Raw genomic sequence first — 27,496 nt, forward strand, 5'->3', positions numbered from 1 at the left:
TGCCATGGATCCTTCTGGTTTCTTGCACAATCATAGCCAGCCAGTCTCAAAAAACAGGTGTGCTGAGCTGATCTCTCTGGGGTCGATGGACTCACTTGCAGGCTTGTGTTATGCTTGGAGGATGCTAATTTTGAGACCTCCTCAAAACCACAGTAGTGCTGGTCTTTAATGTCAGCTCCTTGCAATCACTTAAAGTAAAACATGGATCAGAATGGATCAGACTCTGGGCTGGAGATCAAGAGGTCCTCCCAAATGTGATCCTATCATGGGCTCTTGAGAGAGGATGTACATCATTCTCTTATTCACCTGGACCTGCGCTTGCCAATATGTGTAGTCTCTGGAAACCTGTGGCTATCAAGTCATTCAAAATAAATAAAATTATGTCTTGTTTGTACTAGAAATGCTTCAAAAGCTCCACAGTCATGTGATTGCCATACCTAATCAGGCAGACACAGGATGTCATTGTTGCAAAATGTTCTGTCAGATATTGATGCTTAAATTTAGGCAGCTGGAGATGCTAGGGAAGAAAATTCTATCTCTGAAAATTTGATCTTCCTCAAAAATGGGACAATCTGTTTGATTTCCATCTATACCCACATAAGAAGCATCTCTGTACCTTCTTTTCCTTAGCCATGCCATGATTAGTGTGCCTCAGCTAACCCTACCTACTTACATGCTTCCTCTGTGCTGTACATACTCAATTTGTATATGATTGCAAAGACATTACTTTCCCCTGCAGTGCTTTCCTATAGGAACAGCACTATAGTTTCCAGTTATAATGTTAAATGTTAACATGTTAATATGTTGCCTGTTAAATGTTAGCTAGTACACTGAACAACCTCACCAATCCTTTGTATATGATGTGTGCTTTGCCCTTTGGTGTACAAACTTGTCAAGTGACTTACCGATACTCCAACCAAATCTGGACATGAAAGAAACAACTCCAAGGAACGGTCTCTAAAGATGACGGTGCCCACAAGGAAATGGAGCAGGTGTGCTTCCCCAGGGCCATGACAAAAACCTTTCCAGCAGGAAAAATCTTGACTACAGAGCCAAAGCCACATGTTTTCTAGGATGGAGTATTTTTCCTATGCTCAAGTCAGCGTAGGAGAATGGAGCTGGAAAAGTCTTCTGCCTTTCATCTAAGTGTTGAGAGAGGAAGGTAAGGCACCACTGAATCCTTTGTTCCCTGCACACTCATTAGTTAACAGGTATCCCATAGATGAGTGTGAGGCTTGGGAAGAAAATGGAGATTATAAAGATGGCCCCGAGAAGGTGGTAGCAAACACAAACACACAGCAGCTCAGACTGTCTGCTCAAGATAGATGTGCACATACATGGCACACACACACACATATGCACATGCATGCACACAGGTACACACACATGCACAGCAGACATATACATATGTACATGCACAGACATAGGCATGAATACACATACATATGCAGGTACAGGCACAGGCACACATACATATGTGTGTGCACAGACACAGGCATACACACACATACATGTGCAGGTATAGGCAAACACACACACAAGTAGAAGAGGAATGAGCTGAGAAGGAGGGTGTCAGGACTAGGAGGGATGAGGGAAGGCGATGAGTAGAAGAGAGAATGTGATAACTACATTATTGCACTTGTAAGTAAGAAACTGTCAAAGAATTTTAAATATAGTAAAAATTTTAAAACCAAGCCTAGAATGACAAAGTAGCTAAAATCAAAGAAAACTATTTTTGAACCACAAAATACAAAAGAAAACACTGCGTGTGTTATAAATATGCATTATTCAACTAGTGTTTACGAGAAGGTATGGCCTGGGGTGGTGGCACACAGCTGTACCCTCAGCAACTGAGCAGTCGGAGCAGTTTGGGGCAGAGGCTGCACAGTAAGTTACACAGCACCCTTCTTGAGCTGCATAGCAAAGCCAAATGAAAGGAAGGAAAAAAGGAAGGAAGGAAGGAAGGAAGGAAGGAAGGAAGGAAGGAAGGAAGGAAGGAAAGAAGGAAAGAAGGAAGGAAAACGAGGGGAAGAAGAGGGAGAAAGGGAGGGAAAGAGAGGAAGGAAATGGGAAAGGAGGAGGGAGTAGGCGAGAGGAAGAAAAGGGGGAAGGAGAGAGGAGATGAAGAGGAACCATGGAAAAGGAGAAAGAGAAAAGAAAAGAAGAATGAAGAATATGTTATATGCCATGTTTTTTTTCTCCCCTGTATATGGAAGTCTTGAAACTGGTGCCTGAGACCCCAGAAAAGGCAGCAGTTTCTGGATGCCCTTGAAACAGACTCCTAGAGAGAACTTAAACCAGGTCCGATGGGCAGAAGTCACCAGCAAGGGCACCATCAGGCATTCTGTGGGCTTAGACTGGCAGGCCTGTCTGTCATCTCTACCACCTTCCTGTAGAACTTACACACTTTGTCAGATTTATATTTAATTTTTCATATTGTTGAATTACCTGTAGAAGATATCATTTTACATGTTACTTCCTGGATGTTCACTACTCATGCAGACATACAGCTGATTTTTTTTAAAATATTGATTTGTAACCTGCAAAACTGATTAGGTACACTAAATATTTTTATGTGTGAGTGCCATAGGATTTTCTATCTAGAAATCTATGTTGTCTGTAGATAATTTCCTTTCTAAAATTTGTGCCCTATATTTGATTTTCTTCCTTTTTTTTCTTTATGCCCAGCTAAAGCCTGTAGTATGTGCTGAACAGAAGCGAGGACACAGGCATCCCTGCCATACATCAGCTTCCCAGTGCTGAGCTGATCGTCCTTTGTGAAGATAATTAGTCATGTGTATTTGTCTTTTTAGAGATTGCTGGAGTTTGTTTGCTAGTATTCTGTTTAAAATTCCTGTGTCTGTGTTTATGAGAAATACTGGTCAGTTGTGCTTCTGTATGGAATTCTCTAGTTTTGAGGCACCAAAAATGGCCTTGAAGAGTTGGGAAGACTTCCTAAGTTGAAAATGGCTGACTCCCCTTCAGTTTTCTAGGAGAGTTCAAGTAGAATTGATGTCATAATATATTCCTTAATGACCTGGTAAACTGTTTGGGGCTGTAGTTTTCTGTGAGGAATGGGTTAATATAAACACACTCTAAATCCTTAGATTTCTCTGCTTATCTCTTGGAGCACATGCAATACAATGATAATAAACTTTAATGCTCTTATACTCTAATCCTAATATTGGTATAAATCTCGGTTGGTCTCTTGTTGGGTTTCCTTCTGACTTGTGCATCTGGTAATTTTTAGGTGGACACCAAACATCCATATTTGCTTTCTGGACTGTGGAATCTTTTGTACTCAGAATATATTTGAGGTCTTCAATACTGTTGGCTTCTTTGGGGTCTTGCTTTTAATCATTATGTAAGAACATGGCACACAGCAGTTGGTCTAAGACACAATTTCCCAATAGCTTGTCACTTCTAAGCCCTCTATAAAATATCTTTGGATCTGGACATTTTATAGCCACCTGGTGGCAATAATGGTCATTCCTGAGCTTGTGCACTGGTTTCTTAAGGGTTTTCATGTGGTTCCTTACCTGGACAGGATAGCTTTCTCATGCAGGTATTTGAGTTTCTACACAGAACTCTGATGGTATCTAAAATGCCTATTTCTGCAAGTATTCCTTTATGGTTGCCACCATGGCCTTCCTAAGCTCCATCTCATCCATTCAGAAGTTTGCTGAGCTATGACTGATTGTCTTCTCCTGAACTATGACATTATATTGGGAAACAGAAAGAGTCAGGGCTCACTCATTTGTTTCTTAACTCCTAGGATGATGGGCCTTCACCATTGACATCTAATATCTTAAAACCCTATATATTATCTCGTTACTTGGTGGTTTCTGGTGAGAAATTTTATCCAGGCTCAATTCCTCAACCCCTGGAAGCAGACACAACTTCTGAAGCTCATCAGTGAAACTAACTAGAATTCTTTACTCATGGCAAAATATGTATTTCTTTCCATTTAACCAGAAAAAAGTACTTTAGCTCTTCATAAAACATAAACCATAATGCAGAATCAATCAGTGATGGCCTAAGGCAGGATTTTTGAGAAAGGAAGTTAATTGTGAATGTCACGTAGAAACATCCTGACTACTGTTGGATCTCCAAGAGGCAGAGAGACAAGTTGTGAGGCTCCAGCCAGGGAAGAAAATCTACCTAGTTTGTCAGCACAGATGGAAAAGAGAAAAAAGCTGTAAGGAAACAGAATAATAAGAAAAGGGAGGCTAGGAAAGGGGGGTGTATCTGAAGGAAGAGACACCTATCTATTCTTTTGATCTAAAATGCCCATATCTGCATCTGTTCCTTAGGGGTTGCCACCATGCAAATCCAAGAATTTTGAAGGAAGAATCATTAACAGTTGCCATTTGAAATCAGGTTACAGAAGGGAGGAGCTGAGAGGGGATTCTGAGATGATTATAAAAATCGTTAAACGTTGCAACAAGATTTCCATCAGTCATGATCAAGCATATTGATGAAATCCACACATCCGATGACAGATGAACAGATAAAAAACCATACACAGTGTATATGCATGTATATATGCAGTGAGGTTCTATTCAGCCATAGAAAGAAGTCCTGTCATTTACAGCGTCATGGGTGGAAATAGACAACTGCGCTGTCTATTTCCAGCACAGAAATACCAGCACAGAAAGACAAATATCATGAGCTCTCTCTTAGACATAAACTCTTGGTTTCCTAGAAGTAGAGAGCAGGTTAGGTAAAAAGCGGTGGGCAGAAGGGGATGGTATAGAAATGACGTCTAGTGGTTCTGAGAAGACTGGCAAGAAGAACAAGCTGTGGTAGTCTATTGGAGGTGACTATAATGGACCATAACTACCTGTTTGACTCAAAGAGCTAGCCAAGGGGTTGTGATTGTTTTTGAAAGGAATTTTAAACGTCTCTGGTGACAGATATATTATTGCACTCTTCCTCCTAAGTATGTACAATTCTCACATGTCAACTAAAAATAAATTGTACCTTAGAAAAGAGAAAAGGATATTCTATTTTAGTGATCCTCAAATGGTTTCTCGAGAGCCTCTCAGAAGATGCTTAAGATCAAAAGTGTTTTCATAGCAACTCAAAGAAGTTTTTACGTACACTTTCCCTCAGGGCATTCCATAGAGTTCTCCACAAGCTACATGGCAATTAGCTCAAAGATCAAGTACAGATGCAAATTTTAAGAATGCACTCTCTTTTGTGAAACCAAACATAAGAGAATTTTCCAGTACAGGGTATATATCGTAAAACAATGCTATTATTCTTATTTTTATTTGTTTTAGATATTGTTATTTTATGAGAGACATCATGTTACCTATATTGTCAGTCAGTCAGTTTATTGGTGATTTTAATGATCCACAAAGTTTACTTTGAAAATGACATAGTTTTAGTTTCTAATATAGTTAACATAAGTAGACTTGATCATGAAGACAGAAGCCTTGCAATATTACTAGTAAATTCAAAGCATCTTCTGATAACCTCTTTGTATAAAGTAGCCCCATGAGATCACTGGGTAGGCCATGGGAAGAAATTCTGATGGAAAGAACAAAGGGCAAAGATATCAGGAGAAATCTCCCTTGGAACTAACTTCCTACTTTGAAATGGTATCTTAAGGACATCGTCCTTGATAAGCCTCACCCATGAGGACTTGATGTAACCATCACAGAGGTATTATACCACCAAGTAGAAAAACTTCTGTGCTGGATACCTTAAGATATACAGAGTCACTTCATCATCTGCAGTTTGCTTGACCACATCTTTTGCGTTAGTTATTCTCCTCGCTGCTGTGACCAAACACCTCACAGAAGCAAATGGGGGTTGGTGGGGGTGGGGTATGGGGTGCAGGGAGCAGATCTGGCCTGTGCTCAAAATTCAACCAGATATGTAGGATCATGTGTCAGAAGAAATAGGTCCACCATGGTAGGAAAAGCATGGCAGCTGAAGCTTGCAATGGAGCCATCCAATATGATGCTGGCTGGGAGGCAGGACACTGAAGCAGATGTCACCCTCAAGGTTTTCCCTGAGTGATCCACATCCAGAAAATAGGCAGCAGTCCCAAAGGTCCCCAATCTCCCAATACAGCACCATCAGCTGTCCATCATGAACCTATGAGGACAATTTCATGTTCAAACTATAATTCTCTTGATTACCCATCTGGCCCATGCCCAGTAACCAATCATATATGCTGGAAAAAATGTTTAAGAACCATGAACATGTGTTTGACCACAAGTGAGACACTGTGACAGTCACCACCATGACTACCCATGTTTTATCAACAGCAACAGATGGCCCAAATTCGAGCAGGAACTTGTCTAGGGATTACCCAGTGAATAGACTCATGGATGAGGATTCAGCTCACTGTTCAAAACTGATGCTCTCTCCCATCCACATTGCTGTATTTTACCGTCCCAGTGCTAATCACTGCATGGGGGAAAAAAGCCTTAGAATGCAAGGGAGCTGGGGGATTTGTTTCTTGAAACCAGGGTAAGCATGATGTGATGGCTACTAGCATAGACAATGAAAACCAACATCCCAGCTCACATCCCATTCCTACCAGGACTAACTGTGTGCAAAGGTTAAGTCACTTCATGCCTTTTGTGTCTTAGTGGTAGGTGGCAAAGTCATGCAGCAATCATGTGATGCACAATGGCATTTTGGGCAGCGATGGGCCATATGTACAAAGATGGTCTCAAATGATCATAGGGCCCTGGTGACATCATAACCATCTCAGCTGTATAACTCTGTCATACACAATACTCACACGATGACAAAAATTATCTAAGGATTTGCTTCTCAGAACGTATATCCATCATTAAGAAAAGAGCACTTGTAATGGTGAGGACAGAGAAAGTTAACTCCTAAAAGAGCTTACATTGCCTGGTGTGCAGTAGGTGACAGAGATGATCTTCATCCGCCTTACTGAAGTTGTATTTATTCAGGCTTTTTGACTTTAGAAAATGGACACAATCATATCTGTCCACTTCTATCAGAGGCTTACTGAGATTGCAGATACTTAGCATGGCTGGGAGGATTTAACTGAACAATAGTATGCAAATAAAGTAACTATTTCTGGGACTTTCTTGAGTCTTTTTGGAACAGGGAGTTTTCTGGTAGGGAAAAAAAAAAAAGGCCAGAAGCTAGTGACCACAGCTGATAGATTCCTCATTCCCCAAACACCAACCCAAACCACATTTGAAAAGCAGCGCATTTGTGCATAACCAAATCTGCTAGAGATGAGTAAGTCTACCTCTGTAGGACAGGGGCCGTGAACATGGTCAACAACATGAAGAAGCCATAGGAAAAAAAATTGACATCGGAATGATCTTCAAGTTAAATCAAAGCTGAAGAAGCAAAGGCAGCCTACCCTGAAAACTTTCACAACCTTCCTTACGTAAACTGAGACATTTAGTTACTGCCCAGCCCAAGGGGTTCGCTAGGGCTCTGGCTTTTTTATTGTTAAAACGTTTTAGCCAAACTTGAATCACTTCCTGTCTTAACAACTGCAACATGTCTTTCTTGTTCCTCTTACATTGTTAGAGTCCAAATCACTACAGCTGAAGAAATCCCCTTGCTTGCTGCCAAACATGCATCCCAAATATTAGATGTCGTTTGCTAAAAGTTACACGTGTGTGCACAGACACAGCCCTACGTTACTGAATCCACGTATTATTTATTAGTACATGTAACCACTTAACTTGACCTACCTAACTCTCTCCCCACTAGAGCGTAAGTCCCATGAGGGTAGAATTGGAGTCTTTCTATCCATTGTTCTATCAGTATTATATTAAATAAAACCTGAAAGCATATTACATACTGGTTTACTAAATGGATTGCTTAACTCTGTCCATTAAAAGAAACTGTGGCCTGGTTTTAGTGGTTTTTTTTTTTTTCAATCCGTGTGTGTGTGTGTGTGTGTGTGTGTGTGTGTGTGTGTGTTTAATATTTTATTGTTCTCCTTTTCTCCATCCCAACCCTTTTCTGCAATGACTTACAGTTTCCCCACCATTTCTATTTCCTCTCACTCTATGTGTTTATGAACACACAAATGTTAATGCTAGGATTCTTCCCGGATTGGAATCCCTCCAAGAGCTCCTCAGGGTTTTGAAAAATGGAGCCAGGCGCTTCTTACACCTGAGTAAGAGGGCCCCTGAGCTCAACAGTGGACAGAAAAGAACCAACTCTGCTGGGGTCTAGGTGGTCAATAAGTGGCTAGTACTGTGTGGTGGTTTAATGCTCTGCCCAAGGAGTGACACTCTTAGGAGGTGTGGCCTTTTTGGAGTAGGTGTGTCACCATAGGTGTGGGCTTTATGGCCCTCATCCTAGCTGCCTGGAAGTCAGTCTTCTCCTAGCAGCCTTCAGATGAAGATGTAGAACTCTCAGCTCCTAATGAACCATGCCTGCCTGGATGTTGCCATGATTCTAACTTGATGATAATGGGCTAAACTTCTGAACCTGTAAGCCAGCCCCAATTAAATGTTGTCCTTTTAAGAGATGCCTTGGTCATGGTGTATCACAGCAGTAAAACTCTAATTAAAGCTGGCTGATAGTAGAACAGACCTCCTGAGGTGTGCGCAGCTTCTTACAAGAATTACGTTAATGCATGGTTGCATACAGCCTGGTAAGAGAGTCAGTGTAATGCAAGGGCTGGGAAAAGATTCTCTGACAACTGTACACTGGGAATGGCTTCTTCAAACTCTAGAAAAATATCATTTATCATAGATGGGACCCCTGGGCCATAGATGGCATGCTACAGACTCTCTAATGTTTTGTTCTTTGCTTTTGAAGAACAGCTAACTACCCTTCCCCCTTGAAGTCTTGATTTTTTAAATTGCTATTAGCCCTCATTCCAAAGTCATAATAGGAATTAACCTAACCACATCAGCTGACATCTCAACAGAGTCACAATGGGGCTGGGAAGGCCTGGTATTTTGTGCCTCTTTCTCTATTTGCTTCCTTATCCCTTCCTGTACATGCCACAGTGGATATTCCCGCTGATAATGGTGACAAATCTTCAATTCTGCCTGTGACCTATGCCAGAAAAATCTTCCCTTCACTCCTTTGGAAACTCAAGAAACAGTTACAGAGTCACCAAGGTCATTAGGCACAGTTCCCAAAGAGAAAGGGGATGTGTGTGTGTGTGTGTGTGTGTGTGTGTGTGTGTGTGTGTGTGTGTCTGCACGTGCGCGTGCCAGAGCAAATTCTAGATAAAAATAATTCCTAGCGCAGAAATTATTTAAAAAGATGTTGTAGTAAAAACTATTTTAAAAATCCTGGCATACGGATTCTACTGGCCTTAGACCATTTAAGTTCCCAGAAGGAACACACATACAGCCTTTATATATTTAAATATGCCTTAGGCAGCACTATAGTTGGGCAGCTGCCTACTCTTCATGCTGTTAGAGTCTATCTTCCTATTGATAGCCTTGTTATTACCATTTACTATGTTCTAGCTGGACAGCTTCTAGCTCCCATTAGGCAACTCTCTGGGCCTTCGTTCTCTTGGCCCCTATCCCATGGTGGCTCTCCTTTCTCCTCTCCTGCACGTTTCCCATGACTGCTTCTCTTTCCTCTTTCCCTGCTCCTTCCTCTGAGCCCACCAAAACTCAACCCCACCTATTTCTCTTCTTTCCAGCTACTGGTTGTTGGCATCTTTACTCACCAATCACATTCAACAGGGAGCAGGTCACTCGGTGTCTTATGTGTTGACTTCCTTGTCTTTGGGACAAACAGATTTGGAAGACAAGCAGCATTAGGCCAACCCACTACAAGATGTGATTTTTTTTTCTCACTAGTACACTATGCAAGGAGAAGAAACCTCATTGTGAGCAATCTCTGGGTTCTAAATAGGTGTATGGTAGCTAAGAAGAGCTTCCATGAGCAGTGAGCACCCCCCCTCCCATTCCCAGCTTTGAGAGCCACGAGGGAAGCTTTCCCAGCATGGGGAACCATGTGGTGGTGTGTGAGAGCTTATTTGAAAGATCTCACCCAAGGGAGCTCCTTTTCCTTCCCTCACCCCCTTTCCAATTCCTTCCTCTCCCTTCTGCCTCTTCTCATATCCCACCCCCATTGCAAAGTCCTGAAGTCTCATTCTTTGCTTTCTGTTAACCTACAAGGAACATATGGAACAGATTTCCATATGTTCTTAGGACTTCATTAATGGACAGTATTTTAAACTGTCATGTTCTATTTTCATTTGTGAATTATTATATTGACATTCAAAATTATTTCTCTGATAAAGTATGTTATTAATATTTTTAGTAAAATCCAATATAAATTTTGCTTTGGTTTACCCAACTATGTTTCAAGTATGAGAACTCTAGGAATATTTTTTTTTGACAAACTAAGCCTTTATAAGACAGCTCAGTTTGCTTCTGGAAGTGCATGTTACACTGCCTCTACAACACAGCCTTGGGTGCACTTGAAACTGAAGAGAACAGACGGGGTTGTCCAGCTCTGGAGCCCAGAATGGCGTTTAAGTCAACAAAAGGACAAAAGTCTAAATAGAAGTATCACAAGCTATAGCTTATACAGTAGAGAAGAGGACACATATCTGTGTTAAGGAGCATCTTAACTTTAAAACTGCACACATTAAGGCAAAGTACTAAATAAGCTTAAATGAGTTGCTAAGATAAGTGAGTCTTTGCTAAAGGACAAAGTGCACACTTTATGGGGTGGGTCTGCTTGCTGCATGTGAGTGCGGAGGCCTGCAGTGAACAATTCTGTACTTTCCCCTGATTGTTCTCCATCTTTACCATTGAGACAGACTCTCTCAATGAATCTGAAGCTCACCAATTCAATTGGTCTGACTGGTCAATCAGATATGGAGATCCTTCTGTTTACAACTCCCCCTCTGCACACCAAGGCTAGGATTATTGTCATGCACTACCCAGAGTTTTAAGGGGATCTGAACTCAGGTCCTCCTGCTCACAAGTCAGGCACTTTATTGGCTGATTCATCTACCCAGCCCCAAAGTATACATTTAAGCACTCTCAACTCCACCTTACACCTCAGCACTCATGGAAGAACACTAGATTAATAGACCATGAAGTGGCTCAGGACATCTGCGTCCCACACAGCTCTCTAGGAAGGTCCCTCCCAAGTCTGGCATGAAGGGCTCACAGTAGGAGAGACAGAAAAAGAAGTCAAGAGCTCAGATCTCAGAGTAGACCTTACCTCCGGATTTAACACCTCTTCCCCAAAAGGAGCCTGAGAGAATCCACCCCTCAGAGAAGACCAGGGAGACCAGCTACAGCAGGCTTGCAGCTGCAGCTATATCACTGAGGGAGCTGCCTTCCACAGGTACAAAGATGCTGCCGAATCTTCTGGGTCAAGGATCGGGGTTGAGGCTGCTGAGAGAAACCAGAAGAAACCTGGAGAGAGGTCAGGAGACTGGAGGCCAGGGCTTAGGAAGGCCCACGGTGATAAGCATTCAGCAGTTTGAGGCCCTAACTCCTAGTGATACCAAATGTGCCAAGTTATACACCCCATGGAAGAAAAACATGAACGTTTGATCATCGTGAACCAAGTAAGATCTCACTAAAGCCAACCTCAAGATTAGGTGGATGCTGAACAGGAGGGAGGACCCTAGAAGACTGTTGAGCAAGATGTTACGAAGGTTCTAAGAACACCTGCATTTGGGTAAAACCCTTAACTAGATATTCTGGAACTCATTTATTCTCATCTCTAAACAAGATATATTCATCATCAATCATTTTTATTGCACATATGGCCCATATCAAGCACTTTCCTTGTGTTTGAAGTATAACTTGGAAACAAATCAGATAAAATTTCCAGTTTCTGCAAGGTGTAGACAAATAATACACAACCAACAGGATAAAGGAGGCATTACACGGTGGGTGGAGAAGTTAACATAGACAAAAAGTAAGAGAAAGCACAAGCTTGAGAGCGAGGATGTGAGTGGTTGCACACACAACAGGTCCGCACCTGTCTGTCACACCAGAGCTGCCTCCCTCTGTCTGATGCTAAAGACTAGAAAATAAACACAAATAGGTCTTAAGGAAACTGGCTAGCCACCTGGGACTGTGTACCCAGAGTCTCTTATGGAGAAATGATATTCTTTCTTCAGGAACCTGGCTAGCCACCTGGGACTGTGTACCCAGAGTCTCTTATGGAGAAATGATATTCTTTCTTCAGGAACCTGGCTAGCCACCTGGGACTGTGTACCCAGAGTCTCTTATGGAGAAATGATATTCTTTCTTCAGGAACCTGGCTAGCCACCTGGGACTGTGTACCCAGAGTCTCTTATGGAGAAATGATATTCTTTCTTCAGGAACCTGGCTAGCCACCTGGGACTGTGTACCCAGAGTCTCTTATGGAGAAATGATATTCTTTCTTCAGGAACCTGGCTAGCCACCTGGGACTGTGTACCCAGAGTCTCTTATGGAGAAATGATATTCTTTCTTCAGGAACCTGGCTAGCCACCTGGGACTGTGTACCCAGAGTCTCTTATGGAGAAATGATATTCTTTCTTCAGGAACCTGGCTAGCCACCTGGGACTGTGTACCCAGAGTCTCTTATGGAGAAATGATATTCTTTCTTAAGGAAACTGGCTAGCCACCTGGGACTGTGTACCCAGAGTCTCTTATGGAGAAATGATATTCTTTCTTCAGGAACCTGGCTAGCCACCTGGGACTGTGTACCCAGAGTCTCTTTTGGAGAAATGATATTCTTTCTTCCATCTAACAAGTGTCTGCCAAGCAAATAGTCAAATAAGCTCATTTCCAGGCCCTCATGCAACACACACTACATACAACACATACTACATGCAGAACACACGCAACACACACGATGCATACTCACAAAAATATACCACACAACATACAGAACACATGCTATATGTGCAACATACACTATACACACTTATCGAGTATATATTATATACTCAACATATAGAATACATATGACCCATACTTCACACATTGAATACATACATAAGACATAGAAATAGAATATACACTACATACACAATTACAATGCATACAATACAGTCATTTGCACAACAGGCTCATATACACAAAACACATAGAAAACTTACATCATACACTCAAAAGACATACAGCAGACATACCTATAGTACACACAATACTCTCATTGGAGTACTTGTTTTTAAAACAGCGTGCAATAGACATGTTCACAATACACACAAGAAATATACATACCACATATACATTAACACATTGCACACAAAATATACACCATAAATGTAACACCCACACACTTACACATACATATTCATACAACACATGCCTCAAAGCCTGCATATGGAAATCCTTTCACTTTAAATACCACTGAGGTTGTGAACTGATGAGGCCAAATGAATACTGAAATTATTTGGCTCAATGCACATAGCAATAAATGAAAGATCTGATACCCAGGGAGGCTTTGGGGTTGAGCTGTTCTATACAATTTGCCCATGTTAGTTTGCACAAGGGCTACAGCAGAAATCTCTCACAGAGCAATGAGCACAAGAATGATTTATAGAAAGCAGAATAATTATTACACAGAGCTGGGCAGGGGGAGATGATGGGATGTGGGTAAAGGGTATATATAAACTTACACTTACAGAGATCTGATATAAAAACATGGCAACTGTATTAGCTACTTTTATATTGCTACAACACAATAGCCAATAGAAGCAAATTATGTGGTGATAGAATCAGAGAGAGTTCAGTTCATTCTGATGGGAAACACACAGCCATAGTGGGGGAGGGGAGACAGTCCAGAAGCAGGGGTTATACCTGTATGCTGCCTTGTAAAGTTGGGCTATTTGCTATGGAAACCAAACTGTAGTTTCTTTGAGCTGCCAAAATTGAGAGAACACATTTGTGCAGTCATAAACTTCAAAGCCAAGCCTTTAATGGCCTACTTCAACCAGCCAAAGGCTGCTCTACCTTCAAACTAGTCCTGTAAGGGTGAAAGAGATGGCTCAGTGGGTAAAGTACTTGCTGGACAAGTTTAAATGGGTACCTTAGCATTAGCCAACTGGTCTACCCAAAATGGCAAGTTCTTTATTTTTATTTTTATTTTTATTTTTTTACAGGTTCAGCTCTTTATTGGACATGTCAACAAAAGGAGTTTAGTCAAAAAGACCAAAGCAAGTTCTATGTTCAGTGAGAGAGAGAGAGTCATCTCAAAAACTAAAGCAGAGAGTGACAGAGGAAGACACACCACATCCACTTCTGGCTTCTAAACATGCATGCATGAGTGAATACATTCACTCTCACACATGTGCACACATATGTACCACACATGTGCATGTGTGCATTAAATACCTTTGAAATGATAACTAGGAAAATAACCTCACAAACTGTAGCCTTAAAACATCAGCCTGTGGGTGACTATCTGGATTTAAATCACAAGTGACACTTTTGTGCATATTTGTTACTTATAAATGTTCTGCCCATAGACTGAAAAAAAAAAAAGATAGTTCATATAAGGCAATATGCCAAGTTATTTGATTTCTGGACCCATTCCACACTAAATGAATTCATCATGTCACCAAATTATTTACCTTTAAAAGATGCAGCTTGTATTTGCCAATCATATCTCAGTGCAACTAGAAAATTAAAATAAATAAGATCTACCTATTCAACCAAATGCTAACAGCCTGGGTTTGTCATGTAATTTCCGTGAAGTCTCTTCAAACTAAATCCCTGTTTGGTAGGGAAAGCCATCTGGCACCAGGCTTGCCACAAATTTCCCAGTATATTAAATGAATGTGAAATCTCTCCGAGACCATGTCACTGAGTCACGATCCAGAAGTTAATCTCATGCACTTAAGGTAGGTTCAACAATAACCAATAGATGGCACATGTCTTCTCTGAGTTTTTCACTATGGTTTCCACAGAGAATAGCCCAGCTTCACCAGGCAGCACAGAATGTTTTAAAAAGAAAACTACCCACAGACAATAGAGTGTTTGTGAAGCCCAGTAGGAGCTTATATTTTAACTGTATTTAAATTTTCCAAAGAAAGGTATTACCTATAATAATGTCAGCATGAAAATTTTATCCTTAATGTCCCTTAAATACTTAAATTTTTATTTGCAGAGTTGGCTCCATGTTATTTTGATAAAGTTAGATGCATGTGTAAAATAGAGTTTGTTTGTCTTGTTTTTGTTCTGTTCCGTGTGTCCATATCTGGCATGAGTCCGTGACCAGATACATGGAGATGTTTATCGCACTACAAGGATATTTCTCTGGGTGTTCTATAATTCAGTTCAGTTCTAATACTGACAAATGTTAGTAAAGACTCCATAAACAGAGGGCTTGGTCACAAAAGCAGCCTCCTATGCTGCAAATACCAATTTCCAGATCGAGGTTGTCATCCTCCTCCGCCCCAAGTCAGGGACCCTACAACTTCTCACGTTCTATAATTTGCTAGGATAGCTTCAGAGCACATGGAAGCCGGTCAGTGATTTCTCATACGATAGGGGATGTGACAAAGGACACAGATGCAGCCCAGTGCTGAGTCACAGAGATATGTGGGAAGGGGCTTTAAGAGGCCATGTCAGGCAGGCTTCTTTTGATATGTTCAACACCCACAGACTCTCTCAACTCCTAGTTCATGAATATTCATAGAATCCTCACCAGTTGGGGATGATCAATCAGTCTTCCCTTGCCGAAGATGGGGAGCAAGGTGAATACTTCAAATTTCTCAGTATGTTTTGATCTTGGTGGTGTCCAGCCCCAACTTTCAAGTAGAATGAAGGTGTCTGTTTATGTCTCCTAAAATAAAGATGTTTCTATCTTCCAGAAACATCTAAGGCAGTGAAATGTTGACTCAACGCTATGAACAGGGAGAAACTGTTAATATGTACTTGTGCATATGTAGTGATATAGAGAAATTTCTTTGGCAGAAATGATCCAGGCATTCAGATCTGATCTTGATGAGAAACTCCAGGAGGTAACCACTCTGGTAGTTTTCCAAGGTCTTAATAAAAAAGGCTAACTCTTGAAACAAGTGCTTGCTTGGAAGTAGAACTGAGTAAATATTTTCTGCCCAGCAGTCTCCACACTCAAAAAACCTTTTCAGAGAAATCCATATAACGCTTTCCTAAGGGGACTTTCCAGGCTTGGGATAAATCTTAGTTCATCTAAATAAATTAATAAGCATGGAACATGCAGGGAAATTTGGGGTGACAGGTCATTAGCAATGGTTTCATGATCAAGGAAATCCAAGGAAATTAAACAGTGCATCTATTTTATTTTGTGATATCAGCAAAACAGACAAGCACTAAATCCTCCTGGGTGAGTATCCCTTCATCTGCCTGAAGTTTTGGTTGGAGAAGCCTGGGGAGGTGACCAGTGCTACCCAATGTGCCTGCTCAGTCTTACTCAATTCCTCATCTGATTATGGGAACAACAAAGCCTAAGTGAAGGCAAAAATAGAGATAGAACACTAGCCATGGTAGATGTTACATATTAAGTGCTTTGTTGGAGTTCTTACTTGGTTACCCCAAAGCTGGCAGGGAAGGTGCTATAATTCCAGGGGGTGCTCTAAATAGGGAAAAGGTGACTATCCAAAACTGGTCTCAGAGTTTGATGAGAAAACAAGGAGTTAATGGGGACTAGGGAGGCTCAAGCAAGCACAGGGACCAAAATTCCATGCCTGTGAAAAAAACTCAACACAGTCGTGGGAATTCCAAGGCCTGGGGATAAGGAGTCAGCTAGAAGCTCTGTGGTCTGCAAGCCTGCCCAGAGTATAGTTATGGTATGGTATTGCCCAATGTTTGGAACTGACATATTAAAATTACAGCCTTCCAAGAGGAGAAAATACCTAAGACTCTTCAGTATTTAGTTTCCTTACGTAGATGGCTTTCTACGATTCATTGTGCGGTGAAACACCGCCTCTTTAATGTGATTTCTTTTTCTTCCTTATTTCTCTGAGATTTTTTTTTCAAGTCCAGCCAAATGTGTGTCACAAGGGAATTATGAATTGGCAACAGAGCACAAGGAAGCAGAAGTGAGAAGCTATCCACATGCAAATTATACACAGAAAATGTCATAATCCCCAGGACCAATCAGACCAATGTGATTCACCCTTTTTACCAATGAAAAGCAGCAAACCCAGGCAGGAGAGAGGGTGCCAACACTTCTAAAACAATATAACATGATCAATAACCAGACCTAGCTAGAAAGAGACTGCAGCTACAAGAAAGCCAGTCTTTCTCTACTCCCCTCTGCCACCCAAGCACTTTCTTGTAAAGTCCTCATATATATACATATTGAGAAACATTTAAAAGTTAAAACAGATCGTTTTCTGTTCATGCCCAAATATGACTAAACCTTGTGCTTTAATTTTCCCATGTATTTGAAAAATAAAAAAGCAGCCATTGCCATATTTCCCAAGGAGTCAACATCCCAGCACTGCTTTGGATAAACCAACCAACCACCCAACCTCCACATCACTTTGCTTTCTGTCTGCAGGGATTCTCTGCCATTGCTGGCAACAACAAGATGATGCAGGGGCAAAAGAAAGACCCTTCTGCTTCTTAGGAGTGGACATAAGAGCAGACAATGTGTTAGAAGCTAAAGAAAATGAGAGCTGAGGAGATGGGAGGTTCTGTCCGGCACCAGAAGCCAAACTATCCACCCACCTTGTCAATGCACCTCGGAGGCCACGCAACTGCGTAACCTACATGGCCTTTCTTTTTTCTCCCATTAAAGTGAAACAAAACCCTCAATTTCTCCTAGAAATCCAGATTATCGGAATAACTACTGTTCCAACAAATTCCATTTGTACTTTGTCTCAGCCTCCAAAGTTGAAGCCTACTACCCTGAACTCCCTTTGCCTCCCAAACAGCTCAGACCACTGATCTAGCACGATAGATGTGCTGACTCTAGTTCCCTTTACCCTTCTGCTTTAAAATATACGGATCACTCCCTCTTTTCTTCCTCATCCCTCTCTCTTCTTCTCCCCGTCTCTTTGTCTCCTTCTTCACCACCTCTGCGTACATGCATGTGGGGGTCAAACAGTCACCTTGAATGTCAATCTTTTATTCACTTTGCTTGTGGAAGTGTCTCCTGTTGCTCACAGCTGCATACTCCATGCTAGCTGGCCTGTGAGCTTCCAGGGTGCCTCCCATCTTGCTGTGGGGCCCTGGGGTTACAGAATTGAAATACTGCTTCTGCATGAGTTTATGTGAGTTCTCGTGAGTTCTTCTGTGAGTTCTGGGCATCTCGACTTAAGTCCTTACACTTGAGGCTTGGCAAGGGCTTTACCCACGGAACCTCTCTCAGCTCTAGCCCTTCCCTTTTGAACAAGTCTCTCTCCTTGTCCCTGAGGGATCTGAGCCTATTAAGTGTCTTGTGAGCTTCTTTTTTATCCAGCTTTTGGCCTACCAATTTCCTCTTAGGATATCCTCCCCTCCCCCTCCTTCTTTCCCCTCTCGAGACTTCCCCTCCTCCCCTTTCTCCTCTCCCTCCTCCTCTCCCTCTCCTCTTCTTCCTCCTCTCCCTCCTCCTCCTTCTTCCTCCTCTCCCTCCCCCTCCTTCTTCCTCTTCCTCCATCCTTCTCTGCTCTCCACCCAGTTCTCCTCTAGCTCCTCACCACTGAGACTGTTATCATATATTCATATATGATATGAATATATATATGATTCATATATATGATATGAATATATATGAATATATATATGATATATATATGATATATTCAAATATCATATATTTAGAATATATTCTAAATATATGATATTTGAATATATCATATATATATTCATATCATATATGAATATATATATGATATGAACACTCTCTAGCCCTGTCCTTTGCAACACTTGAGGGCCTATCACCCCCCACCCTACCCTGTCTGTGGCACTCAGCAACCCTACTTTGTTCTGCTTGTGCTCTCCTCTCTACCCTGATACTCATTTAAGACACTGGTATCTTCTCTCTCTAGCAGATGACAGCTAAGCTAAGCAGATGTTTAAATATTTGTCAAACGGATGAACGTGGGGCCTGTTTACATGCCTGATGCCCACAGCTCTCAATTAAGTGGGATGCACAGTCAGCAGACACGGGCCTTCCAGAACTTCCAGGCACAATGTTTTCTGAGAAACAAACTTAAATGTCTCCGAGCAGGCAGTATTTGGCAATCCCTCTAGTCATGCTTGATTTAGCCTGCTCCTTGTTTTTGTGGGTAATTGACCGGCTTAATAGCTGTGACTCCCCAAGTCAGTGATTCCCAGCCAGCCCATATTATGCAGTAATGGATGCATAGTATAACCATCTGGAGAGTCCTTACAGCCCAGGCTGCACTCAGTCCTGTCGTACCCCAAATCCCAGGGGTGAGATCCGGAAACAGTATTTTCAAGGCTCCCCAGGCGAATCCCATGTGCAGCCAGGACCCACAATTGCTGCTTATAGCAGAGATGGGTGATGTTACCAGAATCTCATCCCAACTGTTTCCTATTGATTGCTGCAGACAAGCAAGGAAAAGAGTTCAGGTTCCCTAGAACAGCTGAGTGTGAATCCCACCCTAGAGGAAGCACTCCTCCATTGTACCTCCTACCATAGTGTACACTCTCCTGTGAACCTAGTTTCAGTATACTAGGGCATATGACTTACCGAATTGTTAAAAAGCTTCACCTTGGGAAGTAAGCACAGGATTCGGCCTGTACTGTGAAACCAACCTCAGACTGAGGCTGATGATCCCCATCTAGACAGTGAGCGGTGCTGCCTGGGATTCCCCTCAGATTTGCCTAAGACAGCAAAAAACTGTAACCTTCCTTTGTCCCTGTGAGTCAACTCAGGAACTAGCATAGAAAAGTTGTTAAACCTTGAGGGAAATTGATTCAAACAGGTAGTTATAACGGGTTCACATGAGATTTTTTTTTTTCTCTTTTTTAAGTCAAAGAAGTTTCGATATGCATGCTGTCACTGTGAGTGCAATCACTGAACAGTCATAGATTTTTCCCCTGTCTAGGGAAGAAATCCTAAGACCTTCTGAATGTGCTTTTATAGAGGAGTTAAGAGTGGCTGTCAGTGAGACCAGATTCCCCCTCCCCACCCACTTGTAGCAGAATCTGTTTAACTATTCCATGGAAATTGCTAGTGGGTCACCATGATGCGTGGAGGTGTACTTTGTTGTTAAATGTATTTCATTTGTATTTGTTTTAGCACAAATTGTTATCAAATACCTCTGGATCTCACAATCCTTTCAGAGACTAAAAAATAAGGCTTTTGCATGACATCTTTTTTAAAAGCTAGTTTATTCACAGATGCCATTTTAGGTAATATCCCTCAGGGTTGGTGGAAGGAAACTTGAATCCGCTCAGTGTTAGCAAGCTGAAAAATGTATGGCTCAGACCCTGATGTTCAACTATAGACTGACCCAGATTCATTGTGGCCCAGCTTGCAGTTTACATCTTATGATGGTACGAGAGTGAGGCTCTTACAATAGAAACTGCACTTGTGTTGTGAATTTGGATCTTTTCCTGCGCTGCTGTATTGTACCTAATTATTTTGGGGGAGCTACAGCAAGGTTCCCAGTCAGTCAGGGAATCATACATCAGACACTTGACAGTATGTTGTCCTCCAAGCAATGGTGATTGGTAAAGTCAGTGGATTGTGTGCACTGTCCAATAACAGTTCTAATTTATGTTCAGTTTCTCACAGTGCAACTCCATTATAAATCAATCAAAAAGCTTTAATATCTCTTTTTTTTAAAAAAGCCTTTGCAGGGATGAAGTTAAGAGTATTGCAGCCCTAACAGAAGTGCTGGATTCAGTTCCCGCCACCCATGTGGTGACCACTCACAACTATCTGTACTTTTGAAAGAATTCAATACCCTCTGGTCACCACCAGGAGCACCAGGCATGTGTATTCATGCAGACACTCATATATATCCATAAAACAAAAATATATAAAATCTTTTTTAAAAGATGCATTCATAAACTACTGTTTCCCTTCCTTGAGACATTGTATCACTTTAACAGTGATGTAGTAAGAAGTGGTGTAGAAAGAAGTGATGTAGAAAGAAGATGTAGAAGAGAGTCCAAACAACCAATGTGCAAATCCAAAGCCTTCTGTTGATTTGCTACAGCCCAAGAAACATGACTCCCATCACTAAACCTCAGTTTCCCTAGGAAGAAATTGAAAATTACAAAAGCCACAGGAGAAATGTAAGTAATGCCTTAAAATCTCCCAGTTGTGGCATCGAGGAGAGGGATCCCTGCCAAATCTTTGTTTTGGAACTTCCAGGTGAGGTAGTCCCTAGACAAAGAGGCTATGTCAGCAGATACAGCTTCTAAGGCTGGATGACCACTCATCCTTCTCAAGAACAGAGAGAGGTCAAGTGAGCAAATAAAACCATAGGCAAGAAGGCATCTAGGAGGAGTTGACTCAGGATTTCCAGTCAAGTTCTAGAATTGTGGGAGCTACACTAACCTCTGGGGGTGTAATTATAGCTCTGGAATGTGTTGGCTTTGTGGTTATGTTGGGCTGTGTTCTTGGTAGCAATGCCTGAGCAGCCCCACTGTTGACCTCAGACAAGAGGAAACAATGTTAGTGCAGAGAGGTTCAGTGTCCCCACAGAAAAGACATCTTCAAGTCCAATAACTCCCCCTCAGCTGGTGAAATAATCCAGGCACCCACAAAGGATGAAGATGTGCTGATTCTGTCCCAGAACAAAGCTGCTTCCTGTTCTTTCACTGTCTGCCAGTGCTCAGACAAACACTGGCTGAAATCCCCGCTACGGTGTTTTTTTTTTTTTCTTTTTTAATTTTAATTTGTTCATGCCATCATTGTGAACTGACTGGGCATAGTGTCTTAGTTTGTTGTGATTGCTATAACACGCTACCAGGAACAGCATGGTTAAAAAAAAAAAATCAATGCATATTTCCCACAGTTCTGGAGGCTGGAAGTCCAAGGTCCAGGTACCTGCAAATCTACTATCTGATGACAGCTTGCCTTCTGGCTTTCCAGAGCCTACTTCTTGCTGTGTGCACATGTGGCAAAAAGAAAGCTAGGCAGCTTCTAATAACTGTGCTGATCAGACACACAAGGGTCTCAGAACCTAAGTACCTCCAAGAGAGCCTACCTTCTGAGATGCTCACATTGCGATTAAAGGCTGAACAAACATTCCACACAAGTATAAGAAAACCTAACATCTCTGAATCCTACAGGATGTGCTTCAGTGTCTACAGATATGTGGCAAAGTTTATGACTCTTGTTTTGTAAATCATTGGCTCTTCATAACCAGACATTCTACCTTGATGAGTCCAGACAACCACAGCATGTCTCAGCTGATCATGCACAGATATTCCATTTGTCACCATTTTGTATACAGTCTAGTATAATAATAATATATAGAGTTCATATTATATATACATGTATATTATACATTACATAAACATGGTGTATGGAATACAGAAGGTTGTAAGTAGATACCATACCATTTCGTATGATGCCAACTAAAGACTCAGGAGCCAGTCCCCTGTAGACAACCAGAAGCGACTTCACTTGCCTTTTAACTTCGTGCTGTCACTGACACGTTGCAGCCCCCGCTGGGTCTGCCTGGAGCAGTTCTGTGTGCGTCATTCATTTGGAATTCTCATATGGAGTCATTTCTCAGAAATAACCCTTGTCCTGCTCCCTGGACCAGAAGACAAAGCTGCTAGGATGTTAGCTGACCTGACAGCTCCCCCACTTCCTGTCCAGGTGTGCCTGGGTCCACAGAAACCTGATCTATCACCGCTTCTGGGGTCATATTTACCAGAAGCTGTATCCCAAGCATCCTCACTCCCGCACACGTACATATTAACTCTATTCTTCTACGGCCACAAACGATCACCTAGGACAGTTTAGCCTTAGAGATGGGTCTGGCTGTGTCTGATCAAAAGTGTGTTGACTCTTTCCTCTCTTCCTCCATGAAAGTGAATTTCAGCCCTTAGAGCCAGTAAGAATGGAAGCCGTAGTCCAGCCCACACCCAATTCATATAGTAATATAATACTATACTCATATAGTAATATAATAATATAGCCTATAGTAATGGACCAGAGGGGAAGATGACTTGCAAGAGAACACCATCTCACTATCGCTACAGACTGCAGGACTACCGGAAGCTTTGTTTCTTTGTGTAGTGCAGAAGGCTGGTAGTATTCATCATTCACTGAAATCAGGAAGCCTCAGCCTGCCCCCATCCATGCAATGGTGCGGAGGAAACCTCTGATTCCTATCTCTAAAGGTGATCATAACCCATCTACAGCCATAGAGGAAGATCTATAAGGCCCCTACCAAGGTGACCCTAACCCACCTGTAGCCATAGAGTACAATCTAAATGGCCCCCACCAAGGTAACTGTAACCCACTAGCAGCTACAGAGAAGGACCTCTAAGGAGACCCCCTGAAGCTGTAGAAAAGGATGTATAAGACTCTACCTACAGTAATCTCCAGGCAGAGCCTCAGTAGAGATTTGGCAGCCATGCTTACTAGGCCTGTTTTTATCTTGTACTCCGAGGTAGCTGGGCCTCCCTTGATACCCACTCTCTGCATCCATTTGAGAGTCAGCAGCTGATGTGTCTCAGGGTGGACTGACAAATTCTCCCAATTAATTTTTATGTTTCCCTCTCTACCCATGCTTTCTCTCCCCCACCTGTAGAGTCTGGCATAGTGCTCGACACAGAATGAAATTTGAAACTTGGAATTTATCCAGGAAGTCGCTTCTCAGAAATCTCTGAACCAGACGGCAGAATAGTCAGCCAGTTTAGGAACAGATGAGAATGCTTTCGCTAAGGGGTGTTTTGCTTCTAGGAAAAATAAAATGTACTTTATTTTAAATAGGTCTCTGTGGCCATTTCAGACAAAGCTTTTATTATTTGTGTCATGCTGAGGTCGGGGCTTGGTAAAGCACAGACCCTTTACCCAGTGTCAACCCATCATGATCTCTTGAGGCTCAAACAAAAGACGCTGACACATAGGGTACCCCCTCCACAATGTCACCCAGAGGAGCAGGTACAGCCAGCAAGCTTCAAGTGTGGAAGCACCAGTGCTATCTTTCTACCCAACAACCTAAGTCTATCTGATGTTCCCAACAAAATCCAAAGTTCTACCTCTGACCCAATGCCTACCATGGTCTGCCCTCAGTCTCTGTGCCTGGTTCATCTGGTACCCTCCCCCAATCCCTTCACCACCACATATAGACATCCTGATCCACAAATAGGCATTGCTTGATTGCTGTGTTTGAGACAGGATCTCCTCTCATCTTTAGGCCACATTGGCCTCAGACTTCTGATTCCTCCGTCTCAGGCTTCAGAGTGCTAAAATATGGGTGTGTGCCACCATGCTTGGTTCTTCACACACAACTTTTATGATCCTGTACCAACTCTCTATCTCATGCCTGAGATCCCCTCTTTTCCTCTCAAAAAGTACCAATTATTCGAGTAAGGTAGACAGCAGCCATTTGTTGTCTAAACAGCCCTTTAGTCTTTTGTGGTACTTATCACAGGATTTCCCAGGAGTAGCCAGATCCCCTTCACCTATCTTGGTATCCCGTGGCCACACACAAGGCAAGTCTTCAAAAACGAACTGCTAAGTGAATAGAAGTAATGATCGGTAATTATTTTTAAACCAATACAATGGATGCCCAACTTCATTCACATTTTGATTCAGTTTGAAACACACTGAATTTTAAAATAATAATAGTAAAGCACACTGAATTCACCTTATTCCTCCCAATAAAAACTAGGGAACTTAGTGAACCTGGGAGATGGGTCAGTGAGTAGAGCCCCTGTGTAAGCACGAGAACACGGATTCTGACGTCCAGGAGCCACATAAAAACTAGGCGTGGCAGCATGTACCTGTAAGCCCAGCCCTCGGGGGGCAGAGCCAGGTGGCTTCTGAGGACTTGCTGGCAAGCCAGTCTAGTCAAAGCAGCAAACTCTAGGTGGAGGGAAAGGCCTTGTCTCAAAAAGTGAGATGGAGAGCAAAGGAGAAAGTCACATGATATCACCTGCTGACCTCCACACATGCATGTAAGAGTGAGCACACACCACACACAGGTACGTACACACAGACACAAGCACAGACACATACAGACACTACGTACACACACACATATATACCACATACACACATACACACACATGCAAACACTATACACACAAGCACCATACACATACACACATACCACACACACAGATACACCACACACACAGATCACACACAGAGACACCACACACATACATACATACATACATAGATAACACACATACAGAGAGACACCACACATACACAGAGAGACACAGGTACTACACATGCACATACATCCACACCACACACAAACACCACTACAAACACACACAGAGACAACACACAAACATCACACACACATACATCCACACCACACACAGACACACACAAACACCACACACACAAACACCACACAAATAAACACACACACAGACACCACATGAATAAACATCACACACAGTCACATACACACACAGACACCATACACACAGATACAGACACACACAAACACCACATACATAGACACCACAAAAATAGATATTACACAGACACACACAAGCACAGACACTCAAACATACAAGAACATACAATATAAACACCACACACAGAGATACCATACATATACAGACACCACACACATATACACACATAGATACCACAGAGAGAGAGAGAGAGAGATTGGTAAAGAGTACATAGGAAAAGTCTCTTGGGTATCTCTGATGGGGCTGCTCATTGGTGTCGTATCAGCTGGTGGCGTGGAAGAGAAATGATATGTTTATCTGAGTAACATTCGGCTTACAGGCATGAGAGCTTGAACTTCTGCAAAATGACAGGGACAAGCCTGTTATCCACTGCAACACTGATGAACACGTCGAAGGACTACAGACACTTTCAGGGACCTCCAGGGAGTTAAAACGCAGCCTAGTAGACAGAGAAATGGGACAGGACACAGAACAGTGTGCACTGTAAGGAAGAAATGGACATCAATAAACAGCCCTTCAGAAGAGTGCCTGTCATGAAAGACCAGAGAAAGAGGATGCTTCAGAAAGGGGGGAGAGAAACACATCCTGAACAGTCTTTTAAGTGCAGATGTGAATAAGCTAACGGGTCACCTACTTAAAATCAGTGACCTACACAATATCTTACCACCTAGACCCCTGAAGTTATAAAGACAGAAAACCATGTACCATGTTTGTATTTAACTATCCTACCTTTCCAATTACAGGGTTAGGGCTGGGGGTGTAGCTCGGGCATACAGTTGCTTGCCTGGAATATGGAAAGTCCTGGGTTTAATCCACAGCACTGCCGGTAAGTTAACTAAATTTAAGATTGCAACAGTTTGTGGAAAAGTTTAACCAAAGGTAAATAGAAATCCCTCTTTAATTGTATGCGTGCCCATTTTATAACCAGGGCAGCAAAGCAGAGGGAAGACAGAGAAATTGCTCGTGAGGAGTTGCAAGTGGCCTCCAGTGCTGAGCCTGCAACTCACCCTACCCCTCTCAGATTGTGGGCTTTTATTTTCCCACATCTGAGTTTCCTTAATGATGACTTGCAGACTCGGCCGGTGAAAGCTTGAAGAGTTTCCACCTGTTTCAGGCACCTATCATTGTTAGATTGACAAGATAAACTGAATATCCAACCAGGAAGAATATGGTCAGAAAATTAAAACCAGATAACATTTTCCACTGGCCCCTATAGATTCAGAGAGATTGAGAAAGAGCTCTGACAGGGAGCTTGTAGCCTCAGCACCTCCAAAGGCAGCAGAATCAACATCTCATGACATTTGATAGAAGAACGGTAGACACTAGCTCCCAGCTGTGGAAGACCCCAGTGGTCCATGAGCTTGGAGCCAAAGGCATTTGATGCATACTAACGGGTTTCACGGTGGGCTTTTTACTGATGCTGTGAGTCTTGGCTTGCTCATCTGGCCCAAGAACAGAAAAATAATGAGTATCCTTTATCTGAGTTAGGAAAAAAGTGTCTTAGATTATGGGCTTTTATTTTCTCACATCTTTGAATATTTACCTGAACAGAAAGAGACACCTTGAGAGTGAGATCCATTTGCTTCAGCTAAATATCCTACACACTATCTGATAATGTTTTTGCGTAATCCTGTGCATGAAGCAAAGTTTTGTGGCTGGAATTTTCCACTTGTGACGTTGTGTGAACAAGGCTCAGAAAGATTCAGCTCTGGGATCTTTGGTAATGCTTAAGGGTGATGCTTAGGCTCCCATGAAAGAAACAAGATGATATGTACAATAGAGCAAAACAAACAGAGAAAAACAGCATTTTCTCTTCCTTAGGGAGATGGAAGCATACACTCAAGTAAACAGCAGCAGCTCAAAGCCACCCAACATTCTAAGTCCCCTGGGCTCCAGAGTAAGGCTCTCTGAACCAAGAATCCCATCACTGCAGAAACTCCTGCTGTAACTTCAATGGAGTCACTTCTCTATGCCTCAGTTTCCTAATCTTCAAAACAAGCTAGCAAAAGTGATCCCTTACT

General features: G+C 42.1%; 1 protein-coding gene across 14 annotated transcripts in view; it reads right to left on the minus strand.

Annotated features, from left to right (window-relative positions):
- Il1r1 (interleukin 1 receptor type 1) overlaps window positions 1–27,496 on the minus strand; it is an 81,845-nt gene that overhangs the window by 50,674 nt on the left and 3,675 nt on the right. For 3 of the 14 annotated variants that reach the window (XM_076914974.1, XM_076914968.1, XM_076914969.1), the window contains 2 exons: window positions 11,176–11,351; window positions 9,662–9,717 (listed from right to left, as the gene is read on the minus strand). The exons of 5 other annotated variants lie outside the window; for them this stretch is intronic. The gene's annotated coding sequence lies outside the window, so the exon portion shown is untranslated. Of the gene's footprint in view, window positions 1–9,661; window positions 9,718–11,175; window positions 11,352–26,204; window positions 26,220–27,496 lie in introns of those variants that run through there. 6 more of the 14 variants (XM_076914975.1, XM_076914971.1, XM_076914973.1 and 3 more) reach the window with 4 other exon arrangements.

Source organism: Arvicanthis niloticus, chromosome 17 (genome assembly GCF_011762505.2).
Source record: "Arvicanthis niloticus isolate mArvNil1 chromosome 17, mArvNil1.pat.X, whole genome shotgun sequence".
Lineage (NCBI taxonomy): Eukaryota > Metazoa > Chordata > Mammalia > Rodentia > Muridae > Arvicanthis > Arvicanthis niloticus.